The following is a 12,320-nucleotide window of genomic DNA, read 5'->3' on the forward strand; positions in this document are numbered from 1 at the left end:
CTCCTTGCGGGATGACTTTCCTAATGTTTCTCGTAGTGTTTTGTATGGCAATCTGACCGAGCACTTGAATTACCGAAAATTGTGCGCACGTTGGGTACCGAAAATGTTGTCGGGTGTGCACAAAACCAAACGTTGAGACAGTGCATTGACTTTCCTTGAGCGGTTACACAACGACGGTGATGATTTCTTAAGCCAAATTGTTACGGGCAAAGAAACATGGTGGCCTACGTCACATCAGAATCAAAGCAACAGTCCATGGAAGTTGAGCAAGGGCATCGTTTTGCTGCAAGAGCCGGCCGGAGTGGCCGTGCGGTTCTAGGCGCTGCAGTCTGGAACCGAGCGACCGCTACGGTCGCAGGTTCGAATCCTGCCTCGGGCTTGGATGTGTCTGATGTCCTTAGGTTAGTTAGGTTTAATTAGTTCTAAGTTCTAGGAGACTGATGACCTCAGAAGTTAAGTCGCATAGTGCTTAGAGCCATTTTGCTGCAAGACAATGCCCGTCCGCATGTGGCGAATCAGACCAAAGATCTCATCACATCTTTTCGATGGGAAACTCAAGATCATCCTCCGTACAACCCCGATCTTGCGCCCAGTGACTACCATTTGTTCCTGCACTTGAAGAAACACCTGGGCGGTCAGAGTCTTCCAGACGATGACGAAGTCAAAACAGTGGTGATGCCGTGGTTAACAAGTCAGGCGGCAGACTTCTATGAGGAAGGTATTCAAAAACTGGTACAGCATTATGACAAGTGCCGCAATATTGACGGAAATTATGTAGAAAAGTAGATTAAGGTACAGGCTTTCATATAAAAATAAAATTATTGAGATAGCACGTCATTTTTTAATTTCAAAACGGTACTTACTTAAAAAAAACACGCCTCGTACATGATGAAAGGAGCAATGTATCTTGAAATATTGTATCAAATACTAGTAAAGTGGATGAAAACAATTTTTACTGACGAGGCGAGATGATGGAAATAATACTTGGCAAAACTTCATAGCTGTCCAGGAGAACAAGGCATAAGAAGATGATGTGAGATATTCAGTACCTGTTACTGAATTCCAAAAGCTATGCACGAACTCGAGAGGCATAAACGGTGAGGTATTCATCAAGTACGGGTGGTACTCTTTCGAGTATCAGGACAAGGAGCAGAACAATACATGTACAAGATTGTGAATGGCAGTGATGGAACTGGATCCCGCCTCCGCGGCCGTGCTCGCTAACGCTACACCCACACCCATTACAGTCACCTACACTTCACAGACACACTTAATGCACACAGCTCTCATACTCCGCGAAAGAGAGGTGCGTGCGGGCGCGAAGGAGAAGGAAAAACTTTCCAATTCGGTGGCTGAATCTGCCCTTCGGGGTCTCCCAGCCATTCACGCCATAAGACTTTACTATATGGAACTGGAGAGATTCCATCAGATTTTGAAAACATTCAGCAAACACAAACTTCCGGTACAGCTTTATTTCGCCTAAATGCGTCTCGGGTTTCTATCCATTTCCAGTTGGCGTTATACATTTATATCTTCGTCAATACTACGTTTTTGCCCACTCCTCTTTGTATGCCGCAGCGACGTTAGTTGGTCACATGGCGAATCACACGTTGCAAGAGTGTAAGAGTCAAGCCACATCCTCACAAACACAGTTATTAACTAATTTTGACGCTTTTGTCAGGCTTATTCTTTCGTGTGGCTGGACATCGAACCGTGAAGTATCGATAGTTAACGCAGCAACAGCTAGTTCCGCTGTACCCAGCGCTAATGTTTGCTTGCCGGCAAATTTTTTTGTGAATGGTCGTTGTGGTTCGCGCTGGGGGTAATATCATAACCAGAACCAACTGATCGGCAGCAAACATGCGTTGTGGGTGCGCTGGCGTGTGTGGTCGGGACGACCGGAAAAAATTGCATCCTTCTCAAAATAATGTTCAGTTAAATCATTCGAGCCGCTTTAACAGTATACCTCCACTTTCAGTGTGAAACAATTAATATATGTGGCGTGCGGCAATTTCCTGAATCAAAAAGTATTTTAAAAACTTTTGAGAAAGTAAACAATGCAGGCTGTGACCCGTAATTAATTGCTATCAATTACGGAATTTATTACCCGTACCAAAATCTACTTCTTTCAGAAATATGAAAACATTATTGTACTAAATTAATTCAATCGCTCAATTGAATTAACTAATTATGATACGCTGATTAGGCAAGAATAATAGAAAAACGAAGATGGATAGAAGACGATCAGTAATTTAGCGCTGTCGGCAATATCGAGCGAGAGTGTTACACGATGTTACTACTCACCTTTCCTCTTGCAGTCGCAACGGTGCGCAGGGAGAAGGAATGCTGGTAGGCCTTAGTGCGAGTTCGAATCTCTCTTATTTTATCGTCATGGAATTATCGCGAGATGTAAGCAGGAAGAAAAAATACACTGACTGACTTCTAGGAATGTATGCCCTTCGAATTTTAACAGCAAACCGGTTTTTTATTTAGTATATGATCACGAGACCGTCCCCGACATTGCACCAGGCTTTGCATGGATAATTAGTCAAACTCTCACAATGGAAAATGGACAAAAACGGATTGATTTGAAGAAAAGATTAAGAGAAACAGTGCGTAGTTGAAGGTATGACGAAGTGACTTTGACGTAAAAGTCGTTACACTTACGGGACAGGCCTGTGGAACAGTGGTGTCGAAGTGAGCTCTGAAAAAGATAAATAAAAAAATTAATAAAAGTATGGCGGGCAAATCAATGCTTAAAGTAAATACAGATAATATCTTGCGAACGCAGAGTGATGAATAATACAGACAACAATTCAGTAACTTGCAGAACAGCTTTAAGGGGGGACGTTCATGGAACTGACCGAAAATCTCGATTTTCAATTTATTTTTTTATTTTTTAGTACAACCCATAGACAGTAACTTCCCAAAATTCCAATGATGAAATGGCATCCAAAGTACAAGAAAAATAATTAATTGCGTAACGCAACCTTCTTCCAACGCCCACTTTTTGAAGCAACACTGTAATAGTAGCTCGGTGAACAACGATTCCGTGGATTGCTTTCAACCAGACTTGAGTGGGATACATCTAGATGGCTGTGATATCTAATCTTTGGTTTTATAGATCACTTGTGCCTCTGTTCTGTATCGTTGAAGCAGTAACAAACCAGCTGCTTTGTTTATGAAAAAGCATTGTCTTAAAACCACATTTTCATCTGCTACAGTTGTCAGAACTGTATGTTAAAAAAAATGGTTCAAATGGCTCTGAGCACTATGGGACTTAACGTCTGAGGTCATCAGTCCCCTAGAACTTAGAACTACTTAAACCTAACTAACCTAAGGACATCACACACATACATGCCCGATGCAGGATTCGAACCTGCGACCGTAGCAGTCGCGTGGTCCCGGACTGAAGCGCCTAGAACCGCTCGGCCACCGCGGCCGGCCGAACTGTATGTAATTTAATGATAGGAACGCAGGGAGGGTGAATATATTAGAGATAACTAGCCTTAAGATAGGAAATTTCACTCAACACATCTTGGCAAAAGTCGATTTACGGCGCCTCTCTGCAGCTGAAAAGTCGGTCAAACGCTTGGTAAAGGAAAGAAGGCAGAAAACAAGTATTCAAAAGAGAGAACTTCAAGGGAAAGAGAACACGGAGTACAGATCTGGGGCCTTATGAAGAGCTGACATAAGAAAAAACATTGGGTTGAACTTTAAATTATATTTCCTGAAAATTTTATATTTTTGTGTTTATGCACTTTTTTCTCAGAATCTATGAAGTCCAGAACTACGAAATTTTGTACACTTATTTCAATAAACCCTCTAAATGTTGTATCAAGAATAAATTTTGGAATTCTGAGATATGAAACAAAGTGTCTGGAATTTTGCATGATTTTTATATTATACTTACAGAATTATAATTTAAAAAATATTAAAATTCTTCTATTCAATGTATTCAAAATACCTCATGTGAGAAACTTACGATTTGCAAAGAGATTAAACAGACAAAGTTTTATAGAAATCTTGAATCTCACGTTATGAATCTCTTGAATCGTTTCTAAGAAAAAGGTTAATACGTATATTATGTTTTTGAAATAAAATTTTTAAATTCAATAAAAAGTTAAATATATACAATCCAAAGAACTTAACAGTATACGTGCTGATGTCATGTAAGACATGGTACAAAATTTCATTGCCGTATCTTCAGAATTGGGGATTTGGTGCACCTTTTATATAGCGTGTGTTTTTCACGAACGTCCCCCCTTGAGCAACTTCTTGTATCAAAATTTATAAACCAGAAAATTTCCATGAAGGTGAGAAAGAGTCAAACGTGATACAGATGTGTTAGTTATGAACATGACGCGAGAAATCGGAACTATAGTAACTCACAGCCAATTATCGCAATAACATGAATTTTGGAGTACACACATCAGTCTCTTGGTCGAACGACTATCTTGAATTTTGAGGAAGTAATCTGCAATCCAATCCTTTACAAAGGTCACTGATCCCATCCGTAGATCAAAGTGATATAATTTCGCTAACATGAATTTTATGTCGCTACAACTGTAAAATTTGTCATTTACATAGAATTTCTGTTCTGACTTGGACATTGAGAGGAAGAATTTTAATGGAACTCGTATATTTTTATTACAGTTGCTTTATAATACGTATTTCATACGGTGACATACATTAACTATTTTTAATTTCTCTCGGTCATAACAAGAAAAGTATAGAATTGCTATTACTTATAAGGGCGACTATATTTTGACCATTTTTTTTCACTGAAAAAGCATACCCCTGGGCTTGGAATAGTCCATACTGATGTGAGACAACATTAACTGATCCATTGTACAAGAGAAGTGTTGTGTAGAACGGAGAGGTTTACTATTAAGACTCAGAGAATGTTATGTTCCAAGCAGAATCAGGACCACATGACTGCTTTCTCCAGAGTAAGTCTCGAGAAATGGCGACGACCAGGAAATCAGAAATTAGAGCTAATATGGAGGTTCACTGGCAGTCGTTTCCGCCATGCATCGTACGCTTATGACACAAGGAAGGGGGCGACAGACATTGTTACCGCCAGGAGCAGTTTATCAAAGCAGTACGCACTACGATCTATGCGCTTCGTCCACCCCCGCAGGATGACGTGCGCAAGATTTTGCAGTATATTTGAAACCGTGTAAATGCCAGGTGACTGATATAAAACTGCGTCTATATTACAACTTTGCGAGAATATATTTTCCGCAGTTCTACTTCATTTAACCACGTCTCACGAATTACAAGTTGCCACAAGAGTTTACTTTACACATTTTGTTCCACTATGGCCAGCGCCGCAACACTGTCGACAGAGATTGTTTCCATTACATTTTTAGGAAAGCTTGTCTAAAAATCGTCGTCAATTGCTTTAAATGTACAGAAATGTAAAATTCTATACTTCAAAAATGGAAAAAAACTTATTTTATTAATATCAGTGATTCAGGATTAAAATCAGTTAACCAATACACATACCTACGTATAACGATTTACAGGGATACGAAGTGGAATGATGGCATTGGCAACCAGATAACGTCCCTCGTGTTGTCCTGACCTACCTCGACATAAAGGGGGGTTGGCCATGGCCAACAGGTTTTCCAGATTTCTCACCCACTGAAAATATCTGGCCATTGGGTGCCCCGAGACTGGAACATCACCACACGACAACTGATAAGACTGACATGCGCTAGCACAGAATATGTTGAGAAAAGAGAAATTCCGATCTCTGCCGCATTCGGGCAATGAAAAAACTCAACGGCGACAAATGAAAATTTGTAACAAGGCCGGGATTCGGAAGCAGCTCTCCTGCTTACTATGCAGATGCGTTAAGTATCTACTTCACTTTGGCATAGTGGTCAGACAAAACTGCACGAACTACCGAAGCACGCCTTCCCCCTCAATCCAAATTCTCATTTGCCACACACTACCAAAGTAGCGTTCCCTAGTCCGTTTTTCTTGTTTCTGCTCGTCGCTTCACGCGAAGTCCTGCACGAGGCCGTTCGAAGAGTGGTCTACACTAAGTGATCACTCACGGCGCATATATTTGTACACGAGTGATGTCCGTTCTTTCGAACATATGGACACTAGCAGAGCGCTGGTGCACCTTGGAACGTCATACCTCAGTTTGCCATTAGTGCTGTGCGCGATCGCGCCTGGAACTGCTCGAGCAGTCTATGTCGCAACTCGAGAAATCTAGCGACTACTATTTGATACTATCTTCACGACTTGCCTTAGTGTGTTACCCCTAGAACACTGAACGGGGGAAAATGATACGTTGCTCTTAAACCATCGTGAATTTTACTACTCCGGATTTATTCAAAGGAAGTCGTAATTTATAGGTTATGTATTAGTTAATTACAATTATTAGACCCTCCAGTGTCATGTAACATACCAAAGAAAGCACAAAATGTCCCGTTTTATACCCTGCCGCAATCGTAAATTTTACGAGGATTTAGTGGTTCAAATAGCTCTGAGGACTATGGGACTTAACATCTGAGGTCATCAGTCCCCTAGAACTTAGAGCTACTTAAACCTAACTAACCTAAGGACATCACACACATCCATGCCCGAGGCAGGATTCGAACCTGCGACCGTAGCGGTCGCGCAGTTCCAGACTGAAGCGCCTAGAACCGCTCGGCCACTCCTGCCGGCGAGGATTTAGTGATCTAGGGTTAATAAATTTAAGGGTTTTCATTATAAAAATACCTGTGAAACATGGAATGCGATTACTTCTAGGGAGGCCTGCTCAGCAATCTGTTCGTGCGAGCTGGCTAGTGCTCACGCCTCAGCACTGAGCAACCGGCCGGCTCACGGCGCGTGACGGAAAGTGTAAAGCGAGGAGGAGCAATCGGAGCAAGTCACCACGTCACGACTAACTGTTGTGAACGCGTCTCGTCTATGGCTGATAATGTTAGTTTTACGAAGATGTATCGATTCTTGGCGGCTAATTAATGGCTTTCGTGGCAAATTTGTTCCCTAAGACTCTTGCATTCATAAAAGAAGACAGTGAAATGAAACTCGAAGATTTGAAGAACACGGGACAGCTAAGTACGAAATATGACATATCTTATCACTCATGCAGCCATAGATAGTCGTTTTCGGACGATGTTTAATTTGACACCAACTTGTATTTCGTGACTATTTTATTCACACATCAAACAGAACCACTGTATGTTAAATAGTGCTACTTATTTTGCTTTCCACTAACGCATATATAATTTGCGTGAAACGTTTACGTCCACTTAAACGTTTCTCGCAAATATCTCCGGAACAACAATGGATCTTGAAAACCGACTTCCACGGGTATGAAAGTATGGCAGGATTCATGAAATTAAGTAGTGTGAGACATTTTAAAACGTAAGTAAATGTATTTTCAGCAGAAACTTATGCTTTTCTAAATGGATACCCCTTATTATTTTATACGTAATTAATAACATGAAAACTCATAAAAATAAATAAACGAAACGCGCCGCCACTGCACATAACGAGAAGCAAGCGGGAACCAAGTAATTTCCTTATTTTTCGACTTTGGGTGTTAGTCTTACTTAAAGATCATCATCTATGTTTACATATCATGTTAACGGTGCTGTAAGAGAACTGTTACTGCAAATTTGTTAAATACACTGGTTTGTACGACGATAGGATTTAATGATATTTCTTCCTGTCTGTGACAAAGCTGTCAAATTTTAAGCATAGTTGTAGCATCTTGTTTTGGCTAGTTCCTAATTTCTTACCTATCCTTTGCAGTCGCGCAGAGCGAGTCAAATGTCACAAGACTTTTCAAGCAGCTTCCACTCTGTACCGATCTCTTCTGCATATCCAGAAATCTCGAAACACACTGAAATTTTCACTCTGCAGCGGAGTGTGCGCTGATATGAAACTTCCTGACAGATTAAAACCGTCTGCCAGACAGAGACTCGAACTCGGGACCTTTGCCTTTCGCGGGTAAGTGCTCTACCAAAGCCACGTCTCCGCAATACCCTTTCTTCCAGGAGTGCTAGTTCTACAAGTTTCGCAAGAGAGCTTCTGTGAATTTTGCAAGGTAGGTACTGGCGGAAGTAAAGCTGCGAGGACGGGTCGTGAGTCGTGCTCGGCTAGCTGAGAGGAAGAGAACTTGCCGCGAAAGGCAAAGGTCCTGAGTTCGAGTCTCGGTCCGGCACACAGTTTTAATCTGCCAGAAAGTTTCAATCTCGAAGCAGTTCGAAGGCGATTGTTGGCTGCCCAGTCCTAGGTGAGTATTAGATGTCAAACTCCGTACAACCCTGATAATCTACAAAGGTAGGCATGTATTCTCCCTACTACACTGCATATCTGCATTTACGTCTAAACCTACTTACATATTCCGCAAACCACCGCACGGGGCATGGAAGAGTGTACCACTTCTAGTCAGTTTCTTTCCTGTTCCACTAGGAAGTGGAGCGAAATAAAAAAAAAAAACAACTATCTATGAACGGCTACCCTGCGCGGCATTTCCGTAATACTTGTGTGCTCATCGAACCTACAAATCTAGCGGTGCGCCTCTGAATTGCTTCGATGTCTTCCTTTACTCTGACCTGGTGGGGACCCCAAACCCTTGAGCAGTACTCAAAAATGGCTAGCATAAGCGTTCTATACGCCTTCTCCTTTACAGATGAGCCGAACTTTCCTAAAATTTTCCAATAAAACGAAATCGAGCATTTGCCTTCCCGACTACCAACCCTACGTGCTCATTTCATTTCACATCACTTTGTACTTTACGCCTAGATATTTAATCGATGTGACTCTGTAAAGCACGACTCCACTAACGCTGCACTGGAACGTTATAGAATCGTCTAAGTGATCTTGTATACTCCTATAGCCTGTCAACGACGAGGCCTCTCCGCACACCACACCATCATCAGCAAACAGCCGCAGATTGCTCCTCTCCCTGTCCTGATCATGTATGTGTACAGAGTTTTCTTACTGATTTGTTCGGACTCATGGACATTTTATCAGAAATATCAAATAGTTTATCCTCAGACAAAACGCAAGGATGACCACTTCTCGGTGCATCTGTCACTGAACCCGTTCTTACAAATTTGTTAATCAAATCTCGCACAGTATCGCGATGTGGGAGTGTTGTCTCCGCGAAAACTGAATGAAATGTTTGACGAACTGAAACTCTGTATTTACCGCCAGCTTTGAACACTTGTTCGACTAAAAACGCACGTTCTTCAATGGTTAGCATTTCAACAGTGACACTACCGACGCTGGCTGAGATAAACGAAACAGTGGAATGTGGGGAGAGTCCACTGGAAGGAAAGCAACGCAGGCAGGCGAACAATCATACAGCACGCGCGGCTAACAATCACACGGCATTGCGGAGAGACTTTTTGAACACACCGTATTATAGCAAAATTAACTAAAATTTCGCTATTTGCTACCCTTCGTGGCGCTGCAATTGTAATGGCGCAGAGTGTATTAACACTACTTACTAGCACCTTTTGCAAAAGAAACGCCGTGCCGTGGAAGCCTCTTGATTACATCCACAAGTCTCACTTGCGTGTCCCGTCGGCTTCTGGAACACAGATTCTGTGACGGATGAACGTGAAGAAGTGGACAAGTTTCCATGGCCTCCACGTTCTCCGCATCTCAACCAACAAGACTTTTATTTATGGAGGCATGTGAAACCTCTATCGAATCACGGTATAAGATGCGAGAGGGTTCCGTGCCCGTCGTGAGCAAGGATGCAAAACAATACACAATACGATGGACAGCCGTCAGTCCATCCCAGTTTCATGTGATGGCCAGTTGGCGTATGGCGTATGTACGAGCATTTTGAACATTTTACACTCCTGGAAATGGAAAAAAGAACACATTGACACCGGTGTGTCAGACCCACCATACTTGCTCCGGACACTGCGAGAGGGCTGTACAAGCAATGATCACACGCACGGCACAGCGGACACACCAGGAACCGCGGTGTTGGCCGTCGAATGGCGCTAGCTGCGCAGCATTTGTGCACCGCCGCCGTCAGTGTCAGCCAGTTTGCCGTGGCATACGGAGCTCCATTGCAGTCTTTAACACTGGTAGCATGCCGCGACAGCGTGGACGTGAACCGTATGTGCAGTTGACGGACTTTGAGCGAGGGCGTATAGTAGGCATGCGGGAGGCCGGGTGGACGTACCGCCGAATTGCTCAACACGTGGGGCGTGAGGTCTCCACAGTACATCGATGTTGTCGCCAGTGGTCGGCGGAAGGTGCACGTGCCCGTCGACCTGGGACCGGACCGCAGCGACGCACGGATGCACGCCAAGACCGTAGGATCCTACGCAGTGCCGTAGGGGACCGCACCGCCACTTCCCAGCAAATTAGGGACACTGTTGCTCCTGGGGTATCGGCGAGGACCATTCGCAACCGTCTCCATGAAGCTGGGCTACGGTCCCGCACACCGTTAGGCCGTCTTCCGCTCACGCCCCAACATCGTGCAGCCCGCCTCCAGTGGTGTCGCGACAGGCGTGAATGGAGGGACGAATGGAGACGTGTCGTCTTCAGCGATGAGAGTCGCTTCTGCCTTGGTGCCAATGATGGTCGTATGCGTGTTTGGCGCCGTGCAGGTGAGCGCCACAATCAGGACTGCATACGACCGAGGCACACAGGGCCAACACCCGGCATCATGGTGTGGGGAGCGATCTCCTACACTGGCCGTACACCACTGGTGATCGTCGAGGGGACACTGAATAGTGCACGGTACATCCAAACCGTCATCGAACCCATCGTTCTACCATTCCTAGACCGGCAAGGGAACTTGCTGTTCCAACAGGACAATGCACGTCCGCATGTATCCCGTGCCACCCAACGTGCTCTAGAAGGTGTAAGTCAACTACCCTGGCCAGCAAGATCTACGGATCTGTCCCCCATTGAGCATGTTTGGGACTGGATGAAGCGTCGTCTCACGCGGTCTGCACGTCCAGCACGAACGCTGGTCCAACTGAGGCGCCAGGTGGAAATGGCATGGCAAGCCGTTCCACAGGACTACATCCAGCATCTCTACGATCGTCTCCATGGGAGAATAGCAGCCTGCATTGCTGCGAAAGGTGGATATACACTGTACTAGTGCCGACATTGTGCATGCTCTGTTGCCTGTGTCTATGTGCCTGTGGTTCTGTCAGTGTGATCATGTGATGTATTTGACCCCAGGAATGTGTCAATAAAGTTTCCCCTTCCTGGGACAATGAATTCACGGTGTTCTTATTTCAATTTCCAGGAGTGTACATAAGATACTGTTTTGTGTGATATGCTGGTACGTTATCTTCCTGTGTGTTTTCCACAATTATTGAGCAGAAAATGGGTTCTCTAACGTGGAAAGGAAATGTTTCGTGACACTTGTGCATGTACACAACCTGACAAAAGAGTGATTTACCCAAAAGAGGAAGAGGAAACACACCGAGCAAGGTGGCGCAGTGGTTAGCACACCGGAATCGCATTCGTGTTCAAATTCGGTCCCGCATGTTCTGATTTATATTTTCCGTGATTTACTAAATCGCTTCATGCAAATACCGGGCTGGTTCCTTTGGAAGGACACGACCGACTTCCTTCCCCATCCTTCCCCAATCCGACGGGACCGATGACCTCGCTGTTTGATCCCCTCCCCCAAATCAACCAACCAATCAACAAAGAAAGAGGAAACTAAATGAAATTCACGGACTGAGACGATATGTGATGCTATATCAGTGACTACCAAACCGAGTCAAATGTGCAAAGAACTTGGTAGCGGGAGTCCTCTTATTAGTATGACGTTGGACCATCTCTGGCCTGAATGAACGCATTCATTCTGTTGGGAAGGCTGACGTGGAGCCATTGTACCCCCTCCTGAGGCAAGCTGGCCCACAAGCTTTGTAACTGTCCCCTGACATCTGGGATACTGCCATTGGGACGGAGGTGAAATCCGGGTAGTCCCACGCGTTTTCTACCGTGGACAGATCTCGGAATCTTGTTGGTCACGGGAGTACCTCAACATCACGCAGACAGGTCATAGAGACATGCGCCAGAGCATTACTCTGTTGAAAAGTGACACCCCAACATTGTCGAGAGGTGACACATGAGGAGGCATGTCCGTAACATACCAATGTGGCGTCGGAGTTTCCTCAAGCCGGCCGTTGCGACCAAGCGGTTCTAGGCGCTTCAGTCCGGAACTGCGCGACTGCTACGGTCGCAGGTTGGAATCCTGCCTCGGGCATGTTAGTTAGGTTTAAGTAGTTCTAAGTTCTAGGGGACCGATTACCTCAGATGTTAAGTCCCATAGTGCTCAGACCCATTCGAATAAG

This window comes from Schistocerca serialis, chromosome 9, assembly GCF_023864345.2.
Source record: "Schistocerca serialis cubense isolate TAMUIC-IGC-003099 chromosome 9, iqSchSeri2.2, whole genome shotgun sequence".
Taxonomy (NCBI): Eukaryota; Metazoa; Arthropoda; class Insecta; order Orthoptera; family Acrididae; genus Schistocerca; species Schistocerca serialis.